Genomic DNA, 15,419 nt, shown 5'->3' with positions numbered 1-15,419 from the left:
ATTTGGAGCCCCTCTCAGTCTCTGACCTACTATTTCTAGAAATGTCTCTCCAAACATTACATATTCAAACAATATAGCAGGGTAGGAAAGAAATGTCTACTCTGTACATGTGACAGGGAATGCAATCTACCTATGCATACCCATACTCCACTTCACATATATTCCCTCTCACCTTGCAAATATGCACTATCCAGCTCATAATCGAAAGTGATCGCTGGTCATTTCCCGACACAAATCGGGAGATGGCCGGCGATGTCGGAAAAGCAGCGAAATCAGTATAATTGAAAGCTGCTTTATTTGACAGCATCACCATTTTCCCGTTGCCTCGCAGGCGAATGTTCAAAGGGGCGTGTCAGCGGTGAAGCGAAGGCGGGACATGGGCGGGTATGGGCGTGGCTACCAGATGGCCGGCTTTCGCCGATAATGGAAAAAAAATACATCGTTAAGCCGTATTTCGCCGGGTTTACTTGGTCCTTTTATTTTCACAACCAAGCCTCAAAAAGGTGCCCAAACTGACCACATGACTACTGGAAGGAAGCAGAGATGACCTCCCCGTACTCCTCCAGTGGTCACTAACCCCCTCCCACCAAAAAAACCCCACTTTAAACACTTTTGTTTCCAGCCTGTATGCCAGCCTCAAATGCCGTACCCACCTCCATGACAGCAGAATGTGTTCTGTCCTCCGACAGCCTTTTCCTGCCTGTGATGTGGCTCTGGGGTGAGTGTGACACCTTTGCTGTTATTTGCACTGCAGAGTCACATCAGCAATGCATTGTGGTGGGTGTAGGTATTGGTAGTTGGTAGGCTGTACTCCCCTGGTGCTTTTCCCCTGCTTACTGGGTCAGAGTGTGCCCTGTTTTGTTTCCTGTTGTAGTCCATGCGGTAGTGGCCATTTTTGTAAGCCAGTTTTAGTTCCCTTTGCTGTGTTACCCACCTTAGAGAACGTAGTTCTTACCTTGAATGGTGCTGAAAGAGGGCATTGTACACCATTGTGCCAGCTCTGACCTACTGCTAATCTTAGTAACAGGGGACTCTTTGCCAGTGGGGCACAACCTCTGATCTGCAGTTAACTGTGAGTAAACGTGCTTTTTCAAATAAAGGACTTTTTCAAAGAGATTAGTCTTCAGGTGTCAACTGGTGTGCCAAAGTTATACAACAGCAATAAGTCCTAGAGGCTGTATGCGGGTCCCTGGAGCAGTTTTAGTGGGTGCAGTACATTTGTGGGTAGTGGTTTCTTTTTTGTGTGTGTGTGTGGGGGGGGGGGGGGGGGGGGTTGGGGGGCTCAGCTCCCAAAGTAAGGGAGCTATGCACATGGGAGCTTTTCTGAAGTCCACCGCAGTGACCCCTAGGGAGCCCGGTTGGTGTCCTGCCATGTCAGGGGGGCCAGTGCACTAAAAATGCTGGCTCCTCCCACGGCCAAATGCCTTGGATTTGGCCGAGGTTTGAGATGGCCAACATAACTGTCCATTATAGCTAAAAAACGAAGCCGCCCATCTCAAACTCCAGCCAAATCCAAGGCATTTGGCTGGCCGGAACCATATTATCGAAACAAAAGATGGCCGGCCATCTTTTTCGAAAATACGGGTCTGGCCAGCTGTTTGCGGCACTGCCAAAATACATCGCCGGCGCAGTTCGATTATTTTCCTCTATGCTAGTTAAGGTAATTGAATAGAATTTTTGCATGTACACGTGTGCTATTCTAAACATTTACATGCATAATCTGAATGTAAATGAGTGTGCCTAGGTTATATAATTGCCTTTATATGTTCTGTGATATAAATGCAGGGCAGATGCTGGCCATGCCCCTGCACAGGCTTTGCAGTTACCATGCATCAATTTTTACAACTAATGCATAGTAATTGCTAAACTTATGCACTTTAGTAAACATGCACCAAAGGATCAGATAGTAAGAGGGAAAACAGACTGAGGGCACAGTTCTATGACTGGTATTGGCAGGGGTGAACTGTCAATAGGGCAGCATCCGAAGGCCCACAGCAGTAGGTGGCCCGCTCCCCCCTAACCAGTTGGATGGGTGTTTGGGGGGCCCATTACCTTTATTGCCCAGGGGCTCAGATCACTGCCAGTCTGCCCTTGGGTATTGGTGAGAAGTTGCCCAGAGTTTTCATTCATGATACCTGTATCTTAGAGGCATACAAGGGAAATATTAGAGAGCATAGAATTAGAAGAATACATTTTATCAGTTTTAAATCAGTTATACAGAAACCCAGATTGGTTCACCTTCAAATGCTTTATTTATTGCATAGTGTTCCTTTAAAATCAAAATCCAGAGATTTTGTTCTCTCAAAAATAAGACTCCATGTACTGACTGAAGGGTTCTGATCATGTCTGCAGAAGCTAGCACTGGCTTTTATGATGTAAACAAAATTCAGAAGGATGGGGCTTAATGATGTCATAGAAATACAGAGACATGATGGCTTTATGATGTCAAGTCAAACTGTCTTTCAATAATTTCAGTGGTTTCCTAGGTTATCCTTATTCCTTTCTGAATATGGTGATGCCTATCTTTTAACACTTATGCAAAAGAACTGAATGTATTATAATGAAACTTGACAGCTCCCAAGGATCCTGCTGTTAATGTAACTACTGACTACTCTGCTAGTTTTCTAGCTTTCAGCTGTTATTGACTATGGCATAAAAGAAAACATGTTGAAACATCATTTTTTGAGTCCTGAGTGATAACAACAGTAGGAGCAAAATTATAAATGCTGATTTATTAAACCTTAAGGTATCACATTTCCTTTATATTTTGTAGTAGAACAGAGAAGGAGAATTTGGCTATCAGCATTTCATCAAACTTTATTTTCAAATACTGCTTTGTTCTTAGTTTGATAAATTACTGTTGAGACGTCACTAGAAGAAGACTTTTCATTTCAAGGGAACATAAAGAATCTCAGTCATAGTATCAAAGCTGCTGTGCTCCTCCAGAAAACCTGGCATTATGTAAGTGTTATATTGTCCTCTCTTGTTAAAGTATGCGTGCAGTACAGTGCAAAATATCATATTTTGTTCTGTTGCTGCTGATCAGACCAGGAGATAATTCTGTGAGCTGCCTCTCCCTCTCCCCCACACCCTCACTCATTCACATAAATCAATTTTTTCACAGCTCTGACTCTCCTGGGGCCTTATAGCACTGATTGAGAAACACTGGAAGAAATCAGAATACAAACTTGAGAAGCCTCATTTAGTGGAGACTTCTTCCAGCACCTTCTCCCTCCTGCCCCCTCCCCCAAGGCCTCCTGAAACAATTCTTACCTCTTCCTCTTCACCAGTTGTGACCAGTCTTGGCGCCTCTTGGTGTAACCTTACCAAGAGTATTGCATTCAATTCTTGTTGTCATATCTAAAAAAAGATATAGCGGAATTAGAAAAGGTTCAAATCAAAGCGACCAAAATGATAAAGGGAATGGAACTCCTCTCATATAAGGAAAGGCTAAAGAAATTAGGGCTTTTCAGCTTGGAAAAGAGACAGCTAAGGGGAGATATGATTGAGATCTATCACTGACTGATTACTTCCATGACAAGGTGCAGAAGATCAACCTCGAATTCACCACCAAACCATCTCCTCCTCTTCACCCTTTAACCCACTCCCTCAACCAACCAACCCAGGCCTCCTTCTCCTCTTTTCCTGATATCACTGAAGAGGAAACCGCCCATCTTCTCTCCTCCTCGAAATGCACCACCTGTTCCTCTGACCCCATCCCCACCAACTTACTCAACACCATCTCTCTTACTGTCACCCCCCCCCCCCCCAAACTGTCATATCCTCAACCTCGGTCTCTCCACTGCAACTGTCCCTGACACCTTCAAGCATGCTGTAGTCACACCACTACTCAAAAAACCATCACTTGACCCTACCTGTCCCTCCAACTACCACCCAATTTCCCTCCTACCCTTCCTCTCCAAGATACTTGAACGCGCCATTCATAGCCGTTGCCTTGATTTTCTCTCCTCTCATGCCATCCTCGATCCGCTTCAATCCGGCTTTCGCCCCCTACACTCGACAAAAACGGCACTTGCTAAAGTCTGCAATGACCTGTTCCTTGCCAAATCCAAAGGCCACTACTCCATCCTCATCCTCCTTGACCTATCTGCCGCTTTTGACACTGTCAATCACAATTTACTTCTTGCCACACTGTCCTCATTTGTGTTCCAGGGCTCTGTCCTCTCCTGGTTCTCCTCTTATCTCTCCCACCGTACCTTCAGAGTACATTCTCATGGTTCTTCCTCCACCCCCATCCCACTCTCTGTTGGAGTTCCTCAGGGATCTGTCCTTGGTCCCCTTCTTTTTTCAATCTACACCTCTTCCCTGGGCTCCCTGATCTCATCTCACGGTTTCCAATATCATCTTTTTTTTTTTTATTCTCTTTATTAGTATTTTATAACATCTCACAAAGCAATGTGATCTTGTAATCAGCATTCAATTTAACAATAGAAAATAAAAATCTCCAAGGAAAAAAAAATCAATTCTTCCGTCCCCAATTAAAGAAAAGTGATTCCAAGATTAAACGTATCAATAACAAGCAAATATAAAGAAATATACAGTTGCTACCTCTGTGTTCAAACTCCAGCCTGCTGTGTGGGATGGCATACTACATTCACATCAACTCTAGCATCTAGAAAATCTTTAAGTTGCTTAGGGTCCATAAATTGAAATTGTTTACCCTCTAGCATAATATTACAAATACAAGGAAACCGTAATATGAAATTCGCTCCCAAAGCCTCAACTCTGGGACGCAGTTCCAAAAAGGCCCTGCGTCGCACTTGTGTTGGCTTGGAGAGATCAGGAAAAATTCTAACTTTTGAGCCTATAAACAAATTTTCTAAATGTCTTAAGGAAAGTCTTAAAACTGCGTTCCGGTCTGGCTCCAGCACAAAAGTGACCAGCATAGTTGTCCTATGAGTAACAACATCCAACGAGCTCTCGAGAAAAGAAGTAAGGTTCATTCCTTCACCCACCGCATGTAAAGGGGGTTCTCCTAAGTTCCCCTTAAAATTCCAGATGTAATAGGCTCGTGTGATGGGAGGTAATGAATCCTTGTCCATTCCTAGGATCTCAGACATATATTTTTTCACCATTTCCACTGGAGGAATTAAAGGAGACTTAGGGAAGTTAAGAAACCTAAGGTTAAGTCTTCTTGTCTGGTTCTCCAGGTATTCTAAACGTTTATGCAGATAATTATTATCCTTAACCAAAGCAGTTTCCAAAGTTCCCATTTCTTGAATCTTAGTTTCAACTTTCTCAGTTTTAAGGGACTGCTGTGCAGTCACTTGTGCCTGTATCAGGACAGCTTCTGAAAGAACTTTAATGTCCTTAGTATTTTCTTTCAGCATATCTTGCATAGAGGAATGTGTATTGTAGACCATATCCCACAGTGACTCTAACGTCACATTGGCCAGTTTAGTTATACCACTTGATGGTAATGGGGAGTGTGGCAGGGCCTCGCTGCGGGAAAGTTTAGAAACGATGTCTTGAGGCAATACTTTCAAAGCCAACTGAACCGAAATACCTGCAGCCTGGGCCCTGCTCGTGTTCACTGCAATCCTCCCATCTACCAGCTCCGGTTTCACCCCTCCGGTGTCCGTCGCTGACTGGGCTGCTGCGAACAACTCACTTCCCGGCTGTATTGTGGTGCCATACGTTCCACGGGGCTCAAGGAAGCCCCGTCGCCGCTCTCTATCGACGCTTCCACATCACTATCGACGGATCGAAGGCCACGAAAGAAACCGGACTTGCAACGTCCTCTCGGAGCAAACTCAGGTGCATCCGCTCAGAGCACCATCTTGGAATCGGAGTCCGTTAACTCATCTCCAATATCATCTTTATGCTGACAACACCCAGCTTTATCTCTCCACACCGGACATCACTGCAGAAACCCAGGCCAAGGTATCGACCTGCTTATCTGACATTGCTGCCTGGATTTCCAACTGCCACCTGAAACTGAACATGGCCAAGACCGAGCTTATTGTCTTCCCACCCCAACCCACTTCTCCTCTCCCTCCATTCTCTATCTCAGTTGATAACACCCTCATCCTCCCCGTCTCATCTGCCCGCAACCTCGGAGTCATTTTCGAATCTTCCCTCTCCTTCTCTGCGCATATCCAGCAGATAGCCAAGACCTGTCGATTCTTCCTCTATAACATTAGCAAAATTGCCCTTTCCTCTCTGAGCACACCACCTGAACTCTCATCCACTCTCTCATTACCTCTCGCCTTGACTACTGCAACCTACTCCTCACTGGCCTCCCACTTAGCCATCTATCCCCCCTTCAGTCTGTTCAGAACTCTGCTGCACGTCTTATCTTCCGCCTGGACCGATATACTCATATCACCCCTCTCCTCAAGTCACTGCACTGGCTTCCAATTAGGTACCGCATACAGTTCAAGCTTCTCCTACTAACCTACAAATGCACTCGATCTGTAGCCCCTCCCTACCTCTCTACCCTCATCTCCCCCTACGTTCCTACCCGTAACCTCCGCTCTCAAGACAAATCCCTCCTTTCAGTACCCTTCTCCACCACCGCCAACTCCAGGCTCCACCTGTTCTGCCTCGCCTCACCCCATGCTTGGAATAAACTCCCTGAGCCCATTCGCCAGGCCCCCTCCCTGCCCATCTTCAAATCCTTGCTCAAAGCCCACCTCTTCAATGTCACCTTCAGCACCTAACCACCATACCTCTATTCAGGAAAGCTAGACTGCCCCAACTTGACATTTCGTCCTTTAGATTGTAAGCTCCTTTGAGCAGGGACTGTCCTTCTTTGTTAAACTGTACAGTGTTGCGTAACCCTAGTAGCACTCTAGAAATGTTAAGTAGTAGTAAGTAGTAGTAGAACGAGTAGAAGTGAATCAATTTTTCACTATTTCAAAAAGTACGGACTAAGGGACACTCCATGAAGTTACATGGAAATATTTTTAAAACAAATAGGAGGAAATTGTTTTTTTTTTCTCACAACTAATAGTTAAGCTCTGAAACTCTTTGCCAGAAGATATAGTAACAGACGTTAGTGCACCTGGGTTTAAAAAAGGTTTGGACAAGCTCCTGAATGAAAAGACCATAGTCTCCTATTGAAACAGACATGGGTAAGCCACTGCTTGCTCTGGGATTGGTAGCATGAAATATTGCTAATATTATTTGGGTTTCTGCCAGGTACTTCTAACCTGGGTTGACCACCGTTGGAAACAAGATTCTGGGCTAGATGGACCATTGGTCTGACCCAGTATGGCTGCTCTTGTGTTCTTAACAGGTTAGGAAGACATGGCAAAATGGTCAGTATGCAAAATTATCCCTTAAAGAACAATTTCCCTGCCTTCTCTTTTCAACTGCAGGAAAAGTCACAGGTAAACTGCACTGTCTTATTGAAGGCATCATCTCTCAGAAATCAGCAACAAGCAATCTACTATCAAAACTTTATCCTGATTCTCTTGTCAACTAAGGTAGTAAATAGTAATAAAACAAAACATAAAAAAGAAAATAAGATGATACCTTTATTATTGGACTAACAATACATTTTTGATTAGCTTTCAAAGGTAACCCTTCTTCAGATCAGAAATAAGCAAATGTTGATAAATAACAATATATATAAGTGAAACTTCAAAGCATTTTAATGACAGTCTTCACAGGAAGAGGGTGGGGTGGGTAAGGTGTGAAACATGGGAGCTGGGTGGATGAGAGACAGGGAGAGATAAGTGGTGATAAGATGGTGACAAAGCAGTAGAATTCTATGGTTTATAATAGAGTAGAAAACCCACATCTTTAAGTCCTGGCTGGTGGGTGTCAAAATAAGAACTTAAGTACTTAAGTATTGCCATACTGGGACAGACCAAAGGTCCATTAAGCCCAGCATCCTGTTTCCAGCAATGGCCAATCCAGGTTAGAAGTATCTGGCAAGATCCCAGAACAGTACCATACATTTTATGCTACTTATCCTAGAAATAAGCAGTGGATTTTCCTCAAGTCCATTTTAATAATGGCTTATGTACTTATCTTTTAGGAAGCTATCTAAGCCTTTTTTTAAACCCCGGTAAGTTAACTGCTTTTACTACATTCTCTGGCAACAAATTCCAGAGTTTAATTACACACTGAGTGAAGAAATATTTTCTCTGATTCATTTTAAATGTACTACTTTGTAGCTTCAATGCATGCCCCCTAGTCCTAGTATTTTTAGAAAACGTAAACAAACGATTCACATCTACCCGTTCCACTCCACTCATTATTTTATAGACCTCTATCACATCTCCCCTCAGCCGTCTTTTCTCCAAGCTGAAGAGCCCTAGCTGCTTTAGCCTTTTCTCATAGAGAAGTCATACTAGCCCTTTTATCATTTTTGTTGCCCTTCTCTGTACCTTTTCTAGTTCCACTGTATCTTTTTTGAGATGTGATGACCAGAATTGCACACAGTATTCGAGATGCGGTTGCACCATGGAGTGAAAAGGCGTTATAAAATCCTTACTTTTGTTTTCCATTCCTTTACTAATTATACCTAACATTCTGTTTGCTTTCTTAACTGCCGCCGCACACTGAGCAGAGGGTTTCAACGTATCATCAATGATGACACCTAGATCCCTTTCCTGGTTGGTGACTCCTAATGTGGAACTCTCCACTGCGTAGCTATAGTTCAGGTTCCCCTTTCCCACATGCATCATTTTGCACCTGCTCACATTAAACGTCATCTTCTATTTGGATGCCCAGTCTCCCAGTCTCATAAGATCCTTTTGTAATTTTTCATAATCCTCTTGTGATTTAACAACTTTAATAACTTTGTGTCGTCAGCAAATTTAATTACCTTACTAGTTACTCCCATCTCTAGATCATTTATAAATATGTTAAAAAGCAATGGTCCCAACATTTGGGGAACCCCATTATCTACCCTTCTCCATTGACAATACTCTGTTTTCTATCTTTTAACCAGTTTGTATCCACAATAGAACACTACTTCCAATCCCATGACTCTCCAGTTTCCTATGGAGTCATTCATGAGGTACTTTGTAAAATGCTTTTTGAAAATCCAGATATACAATATTGATTGGCTCACCTTTACCCACATTTGTTCAACCATTTAAAGAAATGTAATAGAGGCAAGATTTCCCTTCACTAAATCCATGTTGGCTTTGTCTCATTAATCCATGCTTTTGAATATGCTCTGTAATTTTTTTCTTTATAATAGCCTCTACCATTTTGCCCAGCACCGACGTCAGGCTCACCAGTTTATAATTTCCTGGATCACCTTGGGAACCTTTTTTAAATATCATTGTTACCTTGGCCACCTTTCAATCTTCTGGTACCACACTCGATTTTAAATATAAATTACATATTACTAACAATAGTTCTGAAACTTCATTTTTCAGTTCTATCAGTACTCTGGGATAAATATCATCTGCTCCAGGCCTTTTGCTACTCTTCAATTTGTCAAATTGCACCTTTACATCCTCCAGGCTTATAGAGATTTCATTTAGTTTCTCTTACACATCAGTTTTGAATACCATTTCTGGCACCAGTATCTCTCCCAAATCTTCCTCGGTGAAGACTGAAGCAAAGAATTCATTTAATCTCTCTGCTATAGCTTTGTCTTCCCTGAGAGCCCCTTTTACCCCTCTCTCATCTAGCGGTCCAACTGATTCTTGCTTTTAATATACCTAAAAAAATGTTAATATGTGTTTTTGCCTCCAACGCAATCTTTTTTTTTAAAGTCCCTCTTTGCCTTCCTTATCAGTGCTTTGCATTTGATTTGCCATTCCTCATGCTGTTTCTTATTATTTTCAGCCGGATCCCTCTTCCATTTTCTGAAGGATTTTCTTTTAGCTGCTCTAATAGCTTTCTTCACCTCACTTTTTAAACATGTCGGCTGTCATTTGGTCTTCTTTCCATTTTTAATACACAGAATATATTTAGCCTGGGCTTCCAGGATGGCATTTTTGAACAGCATCCATGCTTGATGTAAATGTTTGACCTTTGCAGCTGCTCCTCTAAGGTTTTTTTCACCATTTTTCTCATTTTATCATAGTCTCCTTTTTGAAAGTTAAATGTTAACATATTAGATTTCCTGTATGTACTTACTCCAAATCCGATGTCAAATCTGATCATATTATGATCCCTGTTATCAAGCGGCCGCAGTACCATTACCTCCTGCACCAGATTATTTGCTGTACTAAGGACTAGGTCTAGAATTTTTTCTTCTCTTGTTGGCTGCTGTACCAGCTGCTCCATAAAGCAGTCCTTGATTTCGTCAAGGAATTTTACCTCCCTAATATGTCCTGATTTTATATTTACTCAGTCAATATCAGGGTAATTGAAATCACCCATTATTATTATGTTCCTCAATTTGTTTGACTGTCTAATTTCTGATAACATTTCTACATCCGTCTGTTCATCCTGGGCAGGTGGATGGTAGTACATTTCTGTCACTATCCTTTTCACCTTTACACATGTATTTTCAATTCATAGGAATTCCAAGATGTGTTTTGTGTTCTGCAGACTTTTCAATCTATTTGATTCAAGGCCCTCCTTAACATACAAAGCTACCCCTCCACGAATTTGATTCACCCTATCACTATTATATAATTTGTACCCTGGTATGACAGTGTCCCACTGGTTATCCTCCTTCCACCAGGTCTCAGATATGCCTATTATAGCTAATTTTTCATTTAGTGCAATATATTCTAACTCTCCCATCTTATTTCTTAGACTTCTAGCATTCGATTATAGACATTTCAAACTATGTTTATTGTTCATATTTACATCTTGCTCAGCATTTGACAGTGTTAAATTGCAATCTTTTTCTGCTTTTTATTTAAAGACACCTGGAGGGGCATAATCGAAAGGGGCGCCCAAGTTTTCCTGAGGACATCCTCGCAGGACGTCCCAGCAAAGGGGTGAGGAAACCCGTCTTATCGAAACAAGATGGGTGGCCATCTTTCGTTTTGATAATACGGTCGTGGACGCCCAAATTGCAAAATTTAGGTCGACCTTAGAGATGGTCGTCCTCGATTTTCACCGATAATGGAAACCAAGGACACCTATCTCAGAAATGACCAAATCCAAGCCATTTGGTCATGGGAGGAGCCAGCATTTGTAGTGCACTGGTCCACCTGACATGCCAGGACACCAACCGGGCATCCTAGGGGGCACTGCAGTGGACTTCAGAAATTGCTCCCAGGTGCATAGCTCCCTTACCTTGGGTGCTGAGCCTGCCTGAAGTGCACTGCACCACTAAAACTGCTCCAGGGACTTGCATACTGCTGTCAGGGAGCTGGGTGTGACATTTGAAGCTGGCATAGAGGCTGGCAAAAATTATTTTCGCTACGCTTCCGACCTGCCCCCGTGAACTTTGGTCATCCCCGTAATGTAAAGCAGTTCAGGACGCCCAAAATCGGCTTTCGATTATGCCGATTTCTGCGACCTTGGGAGTAGGACGCCCATCTCCCAATTTCTGTCGAAAGATGAGCGCCCTTCTCTTTCGAGAATAAGCCTGCTGGTCTACTATGGTCTATATTGCAACTTCGCTATCAGGATACCCTATCTTCTCTGTTTTGTTGATATCTTTAAAAGATACCTTGTTCTGAACCTTGCATTTTTGAATGACAGTTGGCCTTCCCCCAGGTCAGGGGCGTAGCCACGGGTGGGCCTGGGTGGGCCCAGGCCCACCCACTTAACCCCAAGGCCCACCCAGGAATGGTGCACCCTGAGTCGAGCCGGTCTTAGGGCGGTGCGGGTGACAGGGCCTCGTGCTCTAAGAGGCCCTACATGGTTCTCCTCCTTCCCTCCCTTGGCCCGACCGGCAGCCCTCCTCTGCTCCTCCTCCATTCCGTTCCCCCTCCACGCAAGAGCGTTGAACCTGTCCTTTTTCTTTTCAGTAGCAGCGAGCGACGTGAAGACACTACTTCAAGTTCTCGGCGGCCTTTCCTCTTCACACAGTGTCCGTCCCGCCTTTACGATGACGTATTTCCTGTTTCCGCGAAGGCGGGTCGGACGCTGTGTGAAGAAAGGGAAGGGAAAACTTGAAGCTGGTGAACTTGCAGTGCCTTCACGTCGCTTGCTGCTACTGAAAGAAAAAGGACAGGTTCAACACACTCGTGTGCACGTGGGGGGAGGGGGAATGGAGAGGACTCGGAGGGCTGTTGGGGAGCTGAGGGAGGGCAGGGAGAATCGCTGACCATGGATGGGAGGGGAGGGGGGAACAGAGAGGACTCGGAGGGCTGTTGGAGAGGTGAGGGAGGGCAGGGAGAATCGCTGACCATGGAGGGGAGGGGGGAACGGAGAGGACTCAGAGGGCTGTTGGGGAGCTGAGGGAGGGCAGGGAGAATCGCTGACCATGGATGGGAGGGGAGGGGGGAACGGAGAGGACTCGGAGGGCTGTTGGGGAGGTGAGGGAGGGCAGGGAGAATCGCTGACCATGGATGGGAGGGGAGGGGGGAATGGAGAGGACTCGTAGGGCTGTTGGGGAGCTGAGGGAGGGCAGGGAGAATCGCTGACCATGGATGGGAGGGGAGGGGGGAACGGAGAGGACTCGGAGGGCTGTTGGGGAGCTGAGGGAGGGCAGGGAGCATCGCTGGCCATCACGGCAGGGGGAGGGAGAGAACAGATCGCTGGACATGAAGAAGAGGGCGGGGGTGGGGAGAGAACAGATCGCTGGAGGGGAGGGGAGACAGGAAATTGCTGGACATCAGGACATGGATGGATGGATGGAGGGGAAAGAGGAAATTACTGGACATGGATGAGGAGAGGGGAGGGCAGGGGGAGAGAACATAAGGACACAGGAGGATGGTGGACATGGTGAGTGAAAAAATATCAAATAGAAAGAAGACACTGCATAAAACAGAAGACACTGGGACCAAAGCGAATAGAAAAACTAAATGATCAGACAACAAAGGTAGAAAACATTTTTTAATTCAGAATTTATTAATTGGAATATGTCGGCTTTTGGAAATGTGCATCTGTGATATTTTGCATGTAAGTTTCAATTTTTCTAGTATTGCTGCATGCTGAGTCTGACTTCTTGAGGTAACTTTCCAGTTCAGAAATTTGCCTTCATATTACTACTACTACTACTACTATTTAACATTTCTAGAGCGCTACACTGTTGTGTCATGTGTTTTTCATGTGTGATCAAGGTGCAGTATTCTGCTAGCGTGTAGTATTTGCAGACTTTTTTGTTTTGTTTTGTTTTTTGTTTCACTAGGTTGTGTACTGGTGTTTTAGAGCCCGGTGTAATTGTAGTGCTGCCTTTCCACGCATAAGGTTGTAGCTCATCCTGTCCTTGGAATTAGTGCTGTTATGGTTTGGTAAGGTTATGAGTGTGTTTTTGCACAAGTTTGTGTATAGTGTTTTGCAGTGGAGAGATTGTGTGTTGGCCTTACTGAGGTGGCACCAAAACATCAGAAATGGTGTAGAGCCTAAATCATGACACTACCTCTTGAAGGATCTATATATGGATGTTAATAAAAGCAGCTCATTGTGACCACTATCCACCCTAAAAAGGTGTTTAGTGGCTCTATATGAGAATTGTGATATGATCCCTTGTTTCATATTGTTGATGGTCTGCATTTTCCGTATCGGTATATTGGTGTATTAGGGTCTGCCCAGTGTAATATTTATGATACAGTAAGGTTCTGAGTGTGTTTTTGCACAAATTTGTGCATAGTGTTTTGCAGTTGAGTGATTGTGGTTAGTATATGCTTTCAGCAACCACTTTATTCTTTGACATATGATACATATCTAATATCTAAAATTCTTTGACATTTGATACATATCTAATATCTAAATTTAATTAAAGGTATTAATTGTCAATGGGGTGGAGCTAGGGAGAGGTGCCAGACCGGGGACTGGAGGCGGGGAAGAGAGAAAAGTGGTGGACCGATTGGTATTAATTGCCTTCGGAGAAAGTCTTCAGCTAACAGAGCTTGAGGATCCTCATTAGCTAAAGTATTTAGATTTTGAGGTGGAGGTATGGCGGGGCAGAGATAATTTTGTGCCCACCCACTTTAGGCTCAGGCCCACCCAAAATTGGCTGTCTGGCTACGCCACTGCCCCAGGTTCTAGTTTAAAAGCTGCTCTATTTCCTTTTTAAACGCCGATGCCAGCAGCCTGGTCCCACCCTGGTTAAGGTGGAGCCCATCATTCCAGAATAGGCTCCCCATCCCCTGAATGTTGCCCAGTTCCTTACAATTATAAAACCCTTTTTCTCTGCACCATTGCCTCATCCATGCATTGAGATGCCGGAGTTCTGCCTGTCTCTTCTGCCTGTCTTAGAGAGGTTCCAGATTTGAGCTTTCTATCTAAGAGCCTATAAACCACATAAACCAAGACAGCCAGCTCCTCCCCAGCACTATCTAAAATCTTATCTAGGTGACGTGTGAGGTCCACCACTTTTGCAGGCAGGCAAGTGACCAGGTAATCCTCATGTCCACCAGCCACCCAGCTATTTACATGCCTAATAATGGAATCACCAACTACAATAGTCATCCTAACCCTTCCCTCTTGGGCATTAGCTCCTGGAGACCATGCTCAGTGCAAGAGGATATTGCATCCCCTGGTGTGCTGGTCCTGGCAATAACATTACTTCCAGCTTCACCAGGGTGATGTTCTCCTTTTAGAAGACCTCTCTCCTCCATGACAGCACAAGGGCTGCCAGACTGGAGGTGGGACTTCTCTACAACGTCCCTATAGGCCTCCTTTATGTACTTCTCTGTCTCCCTCAGCTCGTCCAAGTCTGCTACTCTAGCCTGAAGAGAACGGACTTGTTTTCTGAGAGCAAGGAGCTCTTTGCGTCAAGCGCACACATTTGACCTCTCACCAACTGGGAGATAATCATATGACACTCAATGCAAAAGATTGAAGAGTACCCCTCTCGCTGTGGGAGTGCTGTCTGCATCTTAGTATTATAGAGTTGATTAATTAAAACTTCTTAAGGTATTAGGGATATCAGAATAATATAAAGGGGCCCTTTTACTAAGGTGCGCTGAAAAAATGGCCTGTGCTGGTGTAGATATGTGTATTGTACGCGCGCAGGTCCATTTTTCAGAGTACCTGCAAAAAAGACCGTTTTTGCCTAAAATGGACGTGCATCAAAATAAAAATCAGCACATATCCATTTTGGGCCTGAGACCTTACTGCCACCCATTGACTTAGTGGTAAGTTCTCATGCGTTAACTGTGCGGTAATCATCAGTGCATGTACACTGCCAATTACCGCTGGTTTGGCACTATGCGGTAGAAAATAGAAATTATTTTCTGCCGCTCATTTTGGACACACACCAAAATTAGAACTACCGCCTGTGGCATGCAGAAGCTGGGCAGTAGTTCTAATTTGACATGCATTGTATACACATGGAGGGGCATAATTGAACGAAAACGCCTATCTCCATGGGCGTTTATCTCCGAGAACGGGTCCGTGAAGGGGTGGACCGA

Source organism: Microcaecilia unicolor, chromosome 4 (assembly GCF_901765095.1).
Source record: "Microcaecilia unicolor chromosome 4, aMicUni1.1, whole genome shotgun sequence".
Lineage (NCBI taxonomy): Eukaryota > Metazoa > Chordata > Amphibia > Gymnophiona > Siphonopidae > Microcaecilia > Microcaecilia unicolor.
Note: the sequence above shows the minus strand (reverse complement) of the source record.